The sequence below is a fragment of the Triturus cristatus genome, chromosome 4_1 (assembly GCF_964204655.1).
Source record: "Triturus cristatus chromosome 4_1, aTriCri1.1, whole genome shotgun sequence".
Taxonomy (NCBI): domain Eukaryota; kingdom Metazoa; phylum Chordata; class Amphibia; order Caudata; family Salamandridae; genus Triturus; species Triturus cristatus.
In genome coordinates, this window is record NC_140585.1 from 1,243,602,503 (window position 1) to 1,243,617,745 (window position 15,243).

General features: G+C 46.1%; 1 pseudogene across 1 annotated transcript in view; it reads left to right on the forward strand.

Annotated features, from left to right (window-relative positions):
* The window catches only part of LOC146856504 (leucine-rich repeat-containing protein 3 pseudogene), a 304,837-nt pseudogene that overhangs the window by 55,005 nt on the left and 234,589 nt on the right, over positions 1–15,243 (forward strand). Inside the window, exons 2-3 of the transcript XR_014981502.1 lie at positions 359–409; positions 7,311–7,361. The product of XR_014981502.1 is annotated as a leucine-rich repeat-containing protein 3 pseudogene, transcript variant X1 (transcript). The remainder of the gene's footprint in view (positions 1–358; positions 410–7,310; positions 7,362–15,243) is intronic.

The following is a 15,243-nucleotide window of genomic DNA, read 5'->3' on the forward strand; positions in this document are numbered from 1 at the left end:
TCGGCATGCTTACATTTGGAGATTATGAGTGTGAGGATGGCTTGCAGTGTCTATAGGTATTCAAGGTATGGAAGGATGCAACCGGGTTTTCATTATGTAGAAGGCATCCTGTAATACGTTTTTAACATGTGGTATCAAATATAGGTCTGAAACCATGATTACCACTAGGTTCCTTACTTCTCCAGACATTGTTGGAGGGGCCTCACGTTGCTTGGGCCATATGGCGTGTTGCTTGGCAATAGAATAAAGGAGCTGAGATCCTCTTCGTTAAAAACAAAATGATCTTTATTAACATTTCATTATTAGCCACTTCTTCATTATTTCTTGTAACTGTCCGTCTTCTTTTTCTTCTTTCTAGGTCCTTGAAAGTTTCCATCTGCTGGCACCCTCAACAGAAAGGAGAAGTCAGGTAAGTCACTGCGACCTGTCTTTATTGGACCACCTCTTTATTGTGAAGTTAGTTCAGTGTAGAATATTCTAATTGGGATAAGGTGAAGTTAATCAGGGACTTAACTCCTCTAAAAGAAAAACAAAATACAAAGTGTATAGTTTTCCCAAAATAAAAGAAAAGTAACATGAACAAAAGAGAAACGGCTTCACTATGTACATAGCTCTGGCCACTACTATTACTATATCTCAACAGCAAGAGAGAGGGGGAAAGTAAGACACTCTTATTCCCCTGGTAAATCTAAGCAAAAAACAACAAAAGAGTGCACAACAAACTTATTTAGTGAGTAGAAACGTAAGAGAACAGAGAAAGCGGGAAAGGAGTCACTCTTGTGAATAAAAAGAACCCTCACTCACCAACCTGGTTGGTGACATGCTTCATCATTGGGTTCCCACCAGAGAGGCCGAGTGCCTCCCTGGTGTGCTACGACGCCTGGTTACAGCGGAGCGGGTTTCTTTCAAGTGTGATGAAACAGAAAAAAGTGATTTAAAAAGGGCTTGGTTTAAACCCCCAAAAACTTTATTCGCGGTAAACCAAGCACTGTTAAAATGGCGATTGGATGTCAGAATTGTCTAGCCAAAATTAACCAGACTCATCCAAAGTGTAAGTGAATAAAATCATGGTCAACATGTTTCTGCCTCCTGTTAGCTACTTCAGCGAGGCTTTCGTCAGGACCAAAATAGGAGAAACACACCACAGCGGTATGCACACCCTAAGGTGCACCCTAACCTGAGATGTTTGTAAGAAATTGTTTTGGACTTACAATTTGTAGTCGGGCTTACCACTTTTCAGAAAGCCATATGTATCTATAGATAAACGAGAAAAAACAGACACATAGTCGTGTGGACAGACATAATAACTCAATTGTCCTCAAGGTAAAGAAAATACAAGAGTGAATTAAGCTGGCATTTCGTTGTTGCAGGTACTCATGCACATTGCGCCTCATTATTGAAGTGTTGTTAGTAACTACGCTCCTTTCAGAGGTTGAATTTAGACAGAGTACCATATCCCACTTGGCTACATTGATCCGGTGCCTTAAGAAAGTCCATAATTTTTTTTTGTAAACAAATTTTATTCGTCAAAGACACATCCAGCGAAGCTCTGTGACCCAGAGACAAGAAAGTCCATAATTTTAATGGTCGTTATGAAACAGAGCGTCTACATTCTGCACTCTATAAGTAGTCATTGCTAATTTTAAAGTGAAAAAATCACACACACATACAATAACGCCCATATGGTTTGACTGACCTAAACAGATCATGGTTTAAAAAGAACTTTATAGAAGTTACATGTTCAGGGAGTAAACTGCTTACTTTTAAGAAGAAGGGGAATTACCCCATGGGTCCGGACGGGGGTCGCGTACTTATAGTCACACTCTGTTGTTAGAAAAGCAAAATGAAAGCAATTAGCGCGAGTGTGAAACCGAGTGCGACTCACCCGTCATAAACAGAGCAATGTTAGCATCGACTTACTACTCCAAAGTCCAACGCCCACAACCGACCTACTTCTGCCCGATAGCCGGACCCCGGCGATGTCGGTCAGTTCGCGGGAGGAATTTTAAATAGTATTGCCAAAACAGCGTTCAGATTGCAATGCGCATGCGCGTTGACGTAACTGCGTTGTTGCACTTCTAGCGTGAAAACAACTAGACCCGTTCTTTTAGAAGATTAAGGTCGTCTTATTGAAAGGTAAAAAAACTTTAATCATGCTTGCTAGCAAGAGCAAAATAGAATATGGGAAAATCTTCTGGAAGTTAGAAGCGATCATTATTTTACTCAAGTATGACATCTGAAAGAAGGAAAATAGGTAAAACGGTCAATAGTTTAAAGAAAAGATATATACACCTTTTGTGCCCACTTTACCCCCAGTGAACGGCAGCTTAGTTGTATATTAAAATGGCACTGACAATTTGCGTAAAGAATGGACAGGGCTCAAACGTTTAGTAACTGCAAAATAATACCCAAAAAAACCTTAATTTGAAAAAAAGATGTGGTCCAATACACATACACAATATGATAGTGTGTGTTGTGTAGAGCGACTTCATACCAGCAAAGACGGAGTTCTCAGCAGAAGAGGTCCAGTGAGAGAAAAATCATATACCTATTACTAGACAGTGGTATTTCCCCTTCCTTTTGGTATTTCCTATAAAGGTTAATGAGATCTCAGGGTAATTTACTGCTCTGCCCCCTTTTCTTTTTCCGAGTTAACTCATTCTATTGCTTCTCTCGTTTTAAAAAATGATAACGTACCAGCTTTAGCCACGCTCCTCCTGAAGCTTGTGCATCAGCTTTGCCGGCTTGTCAGACAAGTCTCGGTTCCCGTGCTGGCTGTCGGCTGCTTCCCTCTCTCTGGGTCCTGTGACAGTATCCAACATCGCTCTGGTGACCCGTTCACCTCTAGCGTCTTGTTCAGAAGTTCTGGGAACCTCTCTCTGCACTAATTCTCTTCTTCTAAATGGTCTCCCCCTCACTCTGTTTCCTGATGCCTTTTTAATTTCCTGGTGCTCTGGCATTTTTTCGGCCCTTCCTTTAGTTCTGGCCACTCCCCTCTTCCGTCGAACAGGTCGAGTTTAACCCATGTCCTACTGAGGTCTGCCTGACTTCTGGTAGTCGCTTCCTGGCTGGCCCGATCCTGCAACACAAGAAGGCCAGATTTGTCTCCGATGGAGTACAGTAGCGTTGTCCTCCTTCCCAGGTTGGTGACACACCCCCATCCCCTGATTTTCCTGATCGGGGAAAACAAGACAAAAAGTCTGCATTAGTGAGGTTTTTCCGCTTCTATAGCAAACCTTAAACTGGTAGGGTTGTAACGCAGGAACCCATGGAGGACCAGAGGATTATTCCTTTTGTTTCTGCTTAACCAGGTTAAAGATTAATGATCAGTATATTACAAAAAGGGCTTTCCCTCAAGATGATACCATAGTTTATCTATAGCCCACCTAATGGCTAAGCATTCCTTCTCTATAGTAGAATATTTACTTTCTCAAGGTAATAGCTTTCTACTGATATAGAAAATGGGCATTTCTAGACACTCTGTATTCTGCTGAGAGAGAACAACTCCTATACTACAGTCGGAGACAACTGTTTGAAGTATGAACGTTTTATCAAAGTTAGGTGAAATCAATATTGGATTTGAGGTGATTGCTTTTTTAAGGGTTTGAAAGCTTCTATGGCTTTATCTGAAGAATGTAGGAGTTTTGAAGTAGAGTTGCCTTTCTTTAACAGATTTGTCAAAAGGGTGGCTATGGTGGAATACTGAGGTACAAACCTTCGATAATACCCAACTAACCCTAGGAAGGCACTGACTTCTTTTTTGTTTTAGGAAAGGGAATTTCAGTAATAGCTTTGTTTTCTCACATTGTGGTTCAATAACTTCATTTCCTAACAGATATCACAAATATTTTACTTTTTTGTAGCAAGCCCTGGATTTATTGACATTAACATGCAGAATGGCTTTTGCTAATTCATTCCGGACTTTCGTTAAATGTATCAAATAGTCTTCCCATGTGGGGCTATAAATAATGATGTCGTTCAGATAGGCGGATGAATATTCTAGATGGTTTTTCTACACTAAATTCATAAGATCTTGAAAGGTAGTAGGAGCTCCATGAAGTCCGAAAGGTAGAACCGTAAAATTAAATAATCCTAAAGGGGTTGAAAAAGCTGTCTTCTCTTTATCTTCTCCTCTTCAGGGTACCTGCCAATAACCTTTGGTAAGGTCTATAGTGGTGATGTATTTGGTGTCTCCTAATTTGTTTATTAATTAATCTGTTCCGGGAAGGGGATAAGCTTCCAACTTGGAGATTTTGTTGACGGCGCAGAAGTCTATACAAAATCGTATGCTCCTGTCTGGTTTTGGGACAAGTACTAAGGGAGAGGTCCAGTTGGAGGGTTCTATGACTCCCATTTTTAATATCTGGTCTTATTCAGGACAAATTAATTCCATTCTAGCACCCGGAATTCGATACGGTTTTAGTTTCACTATTTTTCCCTCTGGCGTAGATATGGCATGCTCAATCAACTGAGTTTTGCCAGGACAGGAATGTCTGAAAATATAGTAGTGAAGTATTGTAATATCTCTTCTAGTTCCTTTCTTTGTTCCTTACTCAATCTTCATTGATGGATAGTTGTTCAGGTGTAGATGTAATATCAGTTTCAGGAAAGACAATGTATATGGATTTATATGGTTGTCCCAATAATTTTTTTAATAGATTTATATGAAACGTCTGTTCTTTATGCAGTCCCATTTGTAATGTATATGAGACTTGTCTAACTCTTTTAATTATCTTAAAAGGACCATTCCACTTAGACTTAATTTTATGAGTAGAAGTAGGTAAAAATACAAGAACCCAGTTACCCGGTTCATATATTCATAACTTTTTCCCCTTATCGTGAAGGTGCTTTTGCTTCTGTTTACTTTTTTCAAGATTTTGCAGGGCTAACTCTTGGAGTTTTCCTATTCGGGCTTTTAATTGTTGAGTATATTCCAGGAGATTGCCTGCATCTTGTTCTTTATCCTTCTCCCAAGCATCTATTGTTCTTTCTAATAAGGTGCTGGGTTTTCTGTCATATAGCAGTTCAAACGAGAAACAACCTACGCTGCTCTGGACTTGACTGCAAAGTACAAGAAGTGCTAAGGACAGCATACGATTCCAATTTCTACCTTTCCCAGATAACATCTTCTTTAAGATGAGTTTGAGAGATCCTTTATAACGACTAACTAGACTGTGCGTCTGGGGGTGGTACACTGAGTATTTAATATGTTGAATGTTTATATGTTGACAATTTTATGACATTAGCTTTGATACAAAAGGGGTTCCTTGGTCTGTGAGTATCTCTTTTGGGAATCCTACCCGAGAAAAGATTTCTACTAAGTGTTGCGTAATGGTTTTTGTATCTGGGCTATGTACAGAAAAGGCTTTGGTATATCAGGTAGCATAGTCGACCAACACAAGGGCATGTTGATGACCTTTGGGGCTCTTATGAAGAGGACCAATTAGATCCATTCCAGTTCTTTCAAAAGGAGTGCCTATATATAGGTAGAGGTTGAAGGGGTCTTAAGGAGGCCGATAAGGATTCTTCCACTGAGAAATCTCGCACTCTTGGCAATTTTCTTTTATTTGGGCGAATATACCTGGCCAATAGAAGTTTTTAAGGATCTCTCGGGTTGTCTTCTCAGGTCCTGACTGACCTGCTAACAAGTGGGAATGGGCATCAAATATACTTTGGTCTTGAAACTCTTTGGGGACTAAGAGTTGCAGTGGTTCTGTGGGACTGGTGATTCTGCATAAAAGTCCATTTTATATACAAAAATGAGGATACATTTGTAAATTAATTTGTTTGGCCTTTTCCCAAATACGCAGTAATAACGCATCCTTCATTTGGATGAATTGAGAATTGCAGTCAATTACCCAAGGTTCAGGAGTTAAAAGAGCATTTTGAGCCAGTTTTTTTTGGATCACTCACCTGTTGAAGAATAGTGTCTCTGAATGGATCTAAAAAATGTGGGTTATTGAACCCTAAAATAAAGTCTTGAGGGTGATCTCGAAGAACCAATACTTCAACTTTTATCTGTTTGGCAGAGGTGGTAACAGTTGTTAAACGAGCTACTGGGTAGGTTTTTACATCCCCATGAACACATTTAATATTGACAAACATCCCTGGTACTATCTGTAACGGAAGCACTAAATCTCCTTGCACAACTGACTGTTGTTCATTTTTTATTAATCTGAACACTTACAAAGAAACATAGGGCCATTTCCTTTGTAACATAAATGAGACTTGGGATATAGCTGACATCCATCTGTTCCTCCGGAGGCTTTTTATTCTTACAGAAATTACCTATATGGCCCCACTCGCCACATTCGAAACATTGTGGACCTGGGGGAAGTTGAGGTGCAGGATTGTATAGATAATTTCTTTTTTTCTCATTGCAGTTTTTCTTTTAAGATTCCCTTTTATTATAATAAATCCTTTGTTTGGCAGGGGTTTTGGTATTCTTTTCAGCTTCTGCAGGATGAGAACGTGGTTGAACCTGTGAAAAAGTAGTAGCCATTTCCACTGCTTGGTCAATGGTAAGTCTTGGATGTTGGTGTAACCACCTCTGAATAGGTAGAGGTAATGTCTCTAGCAATTGCTCAATACATATTTTGTCCACAATTTCCTCTTTAGTATTTTCCTGTGGATTCAACCATTTCTCTGCAGCTGTTTTGATCTTAAAATGGAGAGTTTTCGGTGCATCTCCCAGTTTCCCCCTCTCTTGTTGAAACTTTAAACAATAAGCCTCTTCATCAAGTCTAATACTATATAATATCATTTTTAAAATCTCCTCATAGGGGGCCTTTCCTTGGGGGTTGGTGGACTGCTAAGTTGCCTGGGCCTCCCCCTTCAATAAAGGGACCAACTAAAAAGGCCAACGTTCTAAGGGCCAAGAACTAGCTCTGGCTGTGCTTTCAAACTTTAGTAAGAGGGAGTCTAAGTCTTCTCCTGGTAATAATGTTTGTAGGGTGGCTGTAGGTCCCCTGTTGTTTAGCATACCCGTTGTGACTTGTAACTGTTCTTGGGCGTGTTTATTGAGATGTCCTGTTTAGGTCCTCAACACATCCTGAAAAGCTTCTCTGTCAGCCTTAGCTGAGGACATCTGGCGTTCAAGAGCCCATTCCAATTTCCATTGTCCTTGTATTAGGTGTTGAATTAAGGCATCCATTCTGTATCAATGGAAAACAATTTACCGCATTCTCAACCACTTGTTGCTTGACAATAGAATAAAGGAGCTTCTTTAATTTTTTTTTAATCTTTATTGACGTTTCATGATTAGCCACTTCTTCGATATTTCTTATGACTGTCCGTCTTCTTCTTTCTAGGCCTTTGAAAGTTCCTGTTTGCTGGCACCATCTACAGAAAGGAGAAGTCAGGTAATCACTGCTACCTATCTTTATTGGACCACCTCTTTATTGTGAAGTTAGTTCAGTGTGGGATGTTCTAATTGGGATAAGGTGAAGGTAATCAGGGGCAAAAATCCTCTCAATGAAAGAAAATAGGAAGTGTATAATTTTCTCAAAATAAGAGAAAAGTAAAAAAAAAAAAGAAACGACTTCACTGTGTACATAGCTATGGCCACTAATATTACTAGACAGTGGTATTTCCCCTTCCTTTTGGCAATTTCTGTAGAGGTACACAAGATCTCATGGTAATTGACTGTTCTGCCCCCTTTTCTTTCTCCCAGTTAACTCATTCTATTGCTTCTCTCGTTTAAAAAAAGATAATGAACCTGCCGTAGCCACGCTCCTGAAGCGTGATGGATGCTAAAGCTTTGCCAGCTTGTCGGGCGAGTCTCGGTTCCCGTGCTGGCTGACAGCTGCTTCCCTCTCTCTCTGGGCCCCATGATGGTATCCAATATCACTCTGGTGAACCGTTCACCCTTAGCGTCTCGTTGAGAAGTTCTGGGAATCTCATCCCCGCACTTCTTTTCTTCTTTTAACTGGTTCCCCCCTCGCTCCCTTTCGCGCTTTTAATTCCCCGGTCCTTTGGCGTTTTTTCAATCTCCTCCTTTAGTTCCAGCCACTTCCCTCTTCCATCACACAGGTCGGGTTTAATCCATGTCCTGCTGAGGTATGCCTGACTTCTGGTTGTCGCCTCCAGGCTGGCCCGATCCTGCAACCCAAGAAGGGCAGATTCGTCTCCAGTGGCGTACGGTAGCTTCTCCTCCTCCCCAGGTTGTTGACATGGCTGTTGGCTGGTATTTTTGTCTGCAGGGCATAAGCCCAGTCTATGTGGTATTTAGCTTTAGCGGTTTATTTATCATCCATGTGTTTATGGCCCAAAGCCACTTCCAGACCACCAATTTTTAGGTCTCGCCTAGCGTTGTAGCGCGCATGCGCTGTTTGCTCTGCGAGGCTTCTTGTAATCAAGCCAATTTCAGAAGTGCAGTCTAGGCTCCGCCCCTTCTTTCCATTGGCTTGCGTCATCGCGCATGGTAAACCCTGGCTTTCCATTGGGAGTGAGGCTTTTTAGTCCCTCCTTGTTACCGCCCTGTCTCCTTTTGGCCCTGCCCACCCGGACTGGATCTTTTACTTGCGACAGTACACGGAGTCTTTTAATTATTGGGTAAACACTTTTTTTTACCATTCGTGTGATGGATGTTTGCGAATGTGCTTTTGTATAATGTGTAGCCGTCTTCTAATTTCATATTTTTGTATTTGCAGCGCGCAATGCGCGCTTTCACTTTTACAATGGGGCCACATGCAGCGCCCAATCATTAGCAGTGCGGCGTGCCGCCGGATTTATTTTTAATAATGGCAGCTACGCTCTTTCTGTTCCTCTGCGTGGCTGCCCAAATACATATTTTTAATACTAGGCTCTCCTAGCGCTAGCCCGCTCAGTTGAGCACCAAGTTGGGTAGGGTGGGCTGCCTGCCTCATGGTGGCCTGCAATTCAGGATCCTCTTTCGATCCCTCTGCCAATTGGATCTCTCTCGACCCCACCCTCGGTGTTCCTTCTCTCTCAACACCCCTGTCCTCTCGTTATCTCACGATGCCCTCCCGCCGTTCATTCTCTCTTTTTCACCACCCCCTCGTCGCTCTTTCTCTCTCCAACCTTTTGCTCTTTCTTAGCCCTCTCTTTCACTAAACCTCCCCCCTTCCCTGCATCAGTTCCAGTTCACTCTTGCCCGCTCACCATTACTTCATACACGGGGCACTCTCCTCTGTGAGAGCACTCTCCTGAGTGGCTCTGCCATGGTCTCTAAGAGTGGCACCCTCAGTGGTCGTGTCTTTGGCACCAATGGGTGGTCTGACCGTGCCTACTCATTGCAGGGGCAGCCTCGCCGTCCCCCGGCAGACCCCCTGCCGCCAGTCCCTGGGCTGCCTTAAGGGAAGCACTATGCAGCCTTCCAGTGCAGGCGGCTCCTCCATCTGGCACGGCACTCGTGGGTTTAATTAGTGGATAAAAGACATGCCAGGCAGCACCGTCGCGAAGGCTGCTTGATACTCAGTGGAAATATCATTTTCATATCCACCCGCACAGGCAACTGTTTTCAGTGTAGAATCAAATTAACTGTCTCTTTACTGGAATGTGCATGCATGCCACGTCACCTGCCTCGTCATCGCTAAGATGGCGGCAAAGGTATTGTGGAATCGCTGCGCTATATCCAGGCATCAGTGCACCAATGATGCGCAGGCCCATAACCTATTTAAATCACTGATGCAGCTCTGATTCTGATTGGCTAATGCCAGCCTGTCTGAGGCTTCTGACAGGATTGGAGATATTCTTTCCCAAATGTGGGCTACTTTTGGACTATCCCAATATGATTGAATAAAAGGTAAATAAATGAAAGAGCACTTTTTAGGTCTCGCTTGAGCCAGCACGCATGCGCTGCTCTGTGAGGCATTTAGTAAGGGATTTAGAACTCTGAACACACGCTCGTGGGTATGTTTTTTTTTTTTACTAACCCGCAATTGGCCTGTGCATGCATCTTTCTTAAAAAGACAGCACGCAGTTGGTTCAAGGCGGGTGATTGTCCCGCCTTCTTTGTTCCCTGGCCAGGGGTGCTCGGGAGCGAGCTGCGGCGCGCTGCATTCCTCATGTGGATCAGGTTACTGTGGCTTTCACTTTCATCGGCGGGCACAATGCCAGCTGCAATCATTACAGTGCGTGCACCACTCTTTAATTATGTTTGTTTACACAATGCGCCCACAGCGCGCTTCACATTCAAATTCTGCCGACTAAAGCTTCTTGGTGCTTTCAGAGCACAAGTATCCCTCGAGATCACAATTCTTTGTCGGCTCCCAGACACCCCCTCCCTCCCTCCAGATAGCTAGTTGATTTCAATTAATCTCCCCTAAAAGCATATTTGAATGTGAGCTCGCATCCTAATTTTCCCGGATTACACGCGGCTGGTCTAGCAACAGCGGCAATTGTTCCTAGTGGTCAAGGCCCGTCTGAGAGACATTAAGCTTCCGTATGCTCTATTATATCCTGCCCTCCTGCAAGTAGTTTACCGCTCCCGCACCCATTTCTTTGATTCACTGGAAGAGGTGTTCAATGGACTGATGAGACGGTGCGGGTGCTTGCTCACACGCCGCCCGGAAGGGAGTCTGATTCCTCATCGAACGAGGCGGCCCGAAAGGGGCCCCAACTGAAGCAGTAGGGCACCAGAAAATCAAGATCCAGGCGCCTATCCTGATCCTGTGGCGCATCGTCCCGGGCTGGCTTGGCCTCTGGACGACAGACATCGGCAGCCTGACCGGTGAGCCCGCGAGAGGCGGTGGCGAGGTGGACTACATTGTTCTGATCGGAGGGGCTTGTTTATGGGCCGGGCTCTCTGTTGGGATTTTGCTAGCGGTGAGTGTGCCTATGACAAATGGGCTGTAAGTTGGGGATCTATTGGTTGGGGTGGGCCGTGTTCTCCCATTGGGGGTTGCAGGCCACTCCCGCCGTGACAAATGCTTTATCGTTTTTGAGGTATAGGGTCGGGGGTTTGTTGGGTGGGTGTTATTTCTGTTTTCTGATCGCACTTTCTCTCACGGACAGTAGGCATTTGCACGTAGGCCAGATAGTATTCCTTATCCTCGCATCCGCAGACACAACCCCAGATGGCCGACATATCCACTAGGGAACGGATGTCCCCGGGCACTCTTCGCATCAGTAGTTGCAATGTGAGAAGAGCCCTCGATAAGATCAAACACGGGGCTATACTCCAGCAGGCCAAACGGGCCGGTGCAGATGTCCTTATGCTGCAGGAAACACATCTCATGGGATCGAAGGCCCTCTGTTTTCAACGATATGGGTATCAACATGTGTTTCACTCCGGCTTTGTGAGAGGATCGCGGGGGGGTAGCAATCTTGATTCACCGCAGAGTCCCCTATACACATGTCAAGCAGTGGACAGACACTCAGGGGCAATATCTATTCCTGCAGGGTAAGGTTGGGGAGGATTCCCTGGTTGCCGGGTAGTGTGCATGCTCCCCCTCCACTACAGTGGAACCTAGTGGAGCGCCTCATGACTCTTTGGGCAGACATGCCAATTAGTCTGTCTGTGGTTGGTGGGGACTGGAATGATGTGATGGATATGGCCAAGGATCGTTGGAGGGAAAAGGGGTGTCCAGAGGGAAGTTGCACTACGAGGCTACACTCCCTGGTGACGGGGCTTGACAGGGTAGATGCATGGCGCCGCTTACACAGGGATGACCGGGAGTTCACGTACCTCTCTGCGGTTCACGACTCCTATTCCATAATTTCCCGAGTAGCGGTGAGTAGGGTGGTGGCGGTGCAGATTCTTCCGTGGGGCCTGTCAGATCACTCCTCGGTGGCCCTTATCTTACAGATAGGGCGAATGAAGCAGCCGTTTCGGTGGCGCCTCTCGGTGTGGCACCTACAAAATAATGACTATAGAGAACACATGAGCTGCGCCATAGCTCAATACTTGACAGTCAATGTGGGGTCAGTCTCCAGGGCCGAGTCATTGTGGGAGGCGATGAAACCTACACTGAGGGGGGTGGACATTTCCTGGTGTGCGGCAGCTCACAGAGTGCGTAGGGAAGCGCTACTGCAGGCGGAGGCGGGCATTGAAGATCTTGAACGCTGGGGTCGGGAGGCCGGAGGTGGCTTAGGCCGACGGCAATTGCTGATGGCTCAACAGAATTATGCCGCGCTACTGATGGAGGAGACCCGCCAAGCCTGGTTGGCGACGCATAGCAGGGTATATCAGTGGGGGGATAAATCCAGAAAGATGCTCCACCGGCTCTGCCAGGGAATGTTTCATTCCCAGCCCCTTCCTGGCATATTGGGCTCGGCAGGCGAGCCGCTCACAAACTCGCTGGCCCTGACTGAGAGCTTTGCCACATATTATGCAAACCTATACGCCCCTAGAGCTTGCTTGCCGGCCGCTGCGATAGATCGCTTCCTAGATGACCTCCCGCCCAGGGCTCTGTTGGACGAGGTGAGGGAAGAGCTGGAGCTTCCACTGACGGGTGAGGAGTTGGGCGCTGCATTGGGAGATCTTAAGGTGGGTGTCTTTCACAAACCAGGCAGGCCCCCGGATAAACATGCATCATATTGTCCCATCTCTCTTCTGAACATAGAGGCCAAAATTCTGGCCAAAGCTCTGGCTAATCGCCTATTACCCCATATCACTACTCTGGTCTATCCTGACCAGGCTGGATTTATGCCTCAGAGGGCGACCAGGCATAACATCAGGCGGGCGCATGTAGCGGTCGCGGCCGTCCTGCAGCTGGGAGAACCGGCGGTGCTATTACTAGCAGATATGGATAGGGCATTTGACTCCCTTAGCTGGGTGTACCTCTTTGCATTATTACATAGGCTAAACTTCAGACCGAGATCCTTATCCTACTTGACCCTCCTTTACACCGACCTAACAGCATCGGTGCGGGGTCCGGCGCAGCCTCCTCCACGTTTTCCATCGGACGGGGCACGAGACAGGCCTGCCCCCTGTCCCCTTACTTATTTGTCCTCGCAATGGAGCCTCTGGCTGCGTGGGTGCGAATAGATGCACAGGTGCAGGGCTTTGAATGGGCACAGGGACTATCGTACAGGATAGCATTATACGCGGATGTTTTATTCTTCCTCACGAATGTGGACAGAATGTGGCCCGACAACTGCGCATTATGCCAATTTTTGGGGAGACATCTCGACTGTGTATGAACCCCCGCAAATCGACATTGTGGATTCTTGGAGATCGGGCGGGAATGGGCTTGTGGGTATCGTCAGTCCAATTGGCGACGGGGGGACTGAAATATCTTGGTGTAGTCATATTGGACTCGCCCGCTGTCTCCTGGGAGCGAAACCTGGTTCCGGTGTGGGAGCCAGTGCGCGATGATCTTAAGACCTGGTCCCGCATGCCCCTGTCCATATATGGTACATCGGCCATATTTAAAATAGTGGCGCTTCCCCGTCTCCTATACCAAGTGCAGAACCACCCCTATCAGATTTCACCTCGATGGTTCCGACAAGTAAATGCAGCTCTCGGGCAATTCTTGTGGGAGGGGGGCAAGGTGCACGTGGCCCTGCGGACATGCTTTTTATCTACCTATTGCGGGGGGCTAGCGTCCTCTGACATTCATTCATATTATCAGGCCTCACACCTGCTTGTATTAAATGAATGGTGGTATGGCAATAGGGAGTATTCGGCATACACGATCGAGCGGCGGCTTATGGGAGATCACTCGCTGCATACGATATTGTACTCGGCACTGCTGCGGGGCTCGTTGCAGTCGGCAACAAAGGTTGTGTTTCAGGTCTGGAGGCAGGCGCTGCGGAGGATGGGGTGGTGGAACACACTGACACAGGAGACCCCCCTCTGGAATAATGGGTGCTTGCCGCAACTGGGGGCCTTGCAGGGATTCCGGGGGTGGGATCATGTAGGTATCTCGGTCTTGGGAGACGTCATGAGGGGACTGGCTCTGAAATCCTTCCAGGACCTTCAGAAAGAATTTCACATGCCGACATCCCAATTCTATCAGTACGTTCAATTTCGGCATGCTCTATCCCCCAGCTTAGAGGGCTTGGAGTCCTTGGCAGAGTTCAGCCCCCTAGAGCCGAAAGTTTTTATGGAAGATCTTCAGGATCACAAGATCTCTAAGATCTATCAATCCCTAGTTACCCACTGCTCCTCCACGCTACAGAAACTCCGGGGGATTTGGGAAGGCGATGTGGGTCCCTTAGATGAAGAGGACTGGTCGGAGGCCCTGGCTGCTCCGCGGGGGGCGGCCATAGCGGTGCAGTTGCGCCTCGTCCAGTTTAAGTATTTACATAGGGCTTACTAAACACGGGAACGCTTGTGGAGAGCAGGGCTGATTGCCTCCCCTGTATGCCTTCCATGTAATCGGGAGGAGGGTACACTAGTACATACGGTTTGGCATTGTCTCTCCTTAGATCGCTTCTGGAGGGGGGTTCACACATGTCTATCAGAAGTACTGGGTTGGGATCTCCCCTGCTCACCGAAACTTGTCCTGTTACATGTCATGGAGGGGATAGGAGGCAACATCTACAAACGGCACTTATTGCAGTTGGGCCTTACTTTGGCGAAAAGGGACATAGCAAGGGCGTGGAAGGCACTGAGGGCCCCCTCAGTAGCTGCGTGGTTGATTGGATTAGCCTTCTATATGGGCCTGGAGAAACCCATCTTCATTGCCAGGGGGTGCCCACATAAACACTTTAAAATATGGAACAGGTGGGCGGACCATCGGGGACTGCTGTTAGAGCCGGTCACAGTGGCAAGGGACCCCCATCTACCGTGATTCTTCTTCCATTGGGGGGATCTAGGGGGTACTGTGTGGTTGGCAGTCCCGGTGGGTAGACCCACCGCACTATCAAAATGGTTCCGTCTAAACGTGGGTGTTCAGTGCGATCGGGGGGGAGGGGTTGGGGGCAGGGGGGGAGTTGGATTTTATTTGTATTGCTATTCATTTTCCTGTGTTTTAAGATGAAAATGCCAAAGTCAGTATAAGATGCTTTGATTGTGCAGATGCCTTTGGGGTACAGAGCCCTGCTATATATGTGTCATTTGACAAATAAAATCTGTATTCAAAAAACAAATATGGGTGTCATATACATGATTGTAACCGCTGAGGTTGAAAGATTTAATGTGGTTTGGAAAGTGGGTTAGGTAGGTGTTGAATAATAGAGGGGACAATATGAAAGGTAGTACCAACGCCGATGACTTGTTATACGTATGGGACATAACGATGAACCTTACACCCCTCTGGACCACGCTCGAAGACTTCGCGGCCGGGTCCAAGGTCAACTGGGCAAGGTCCACTATAACCCCTATATCACTAA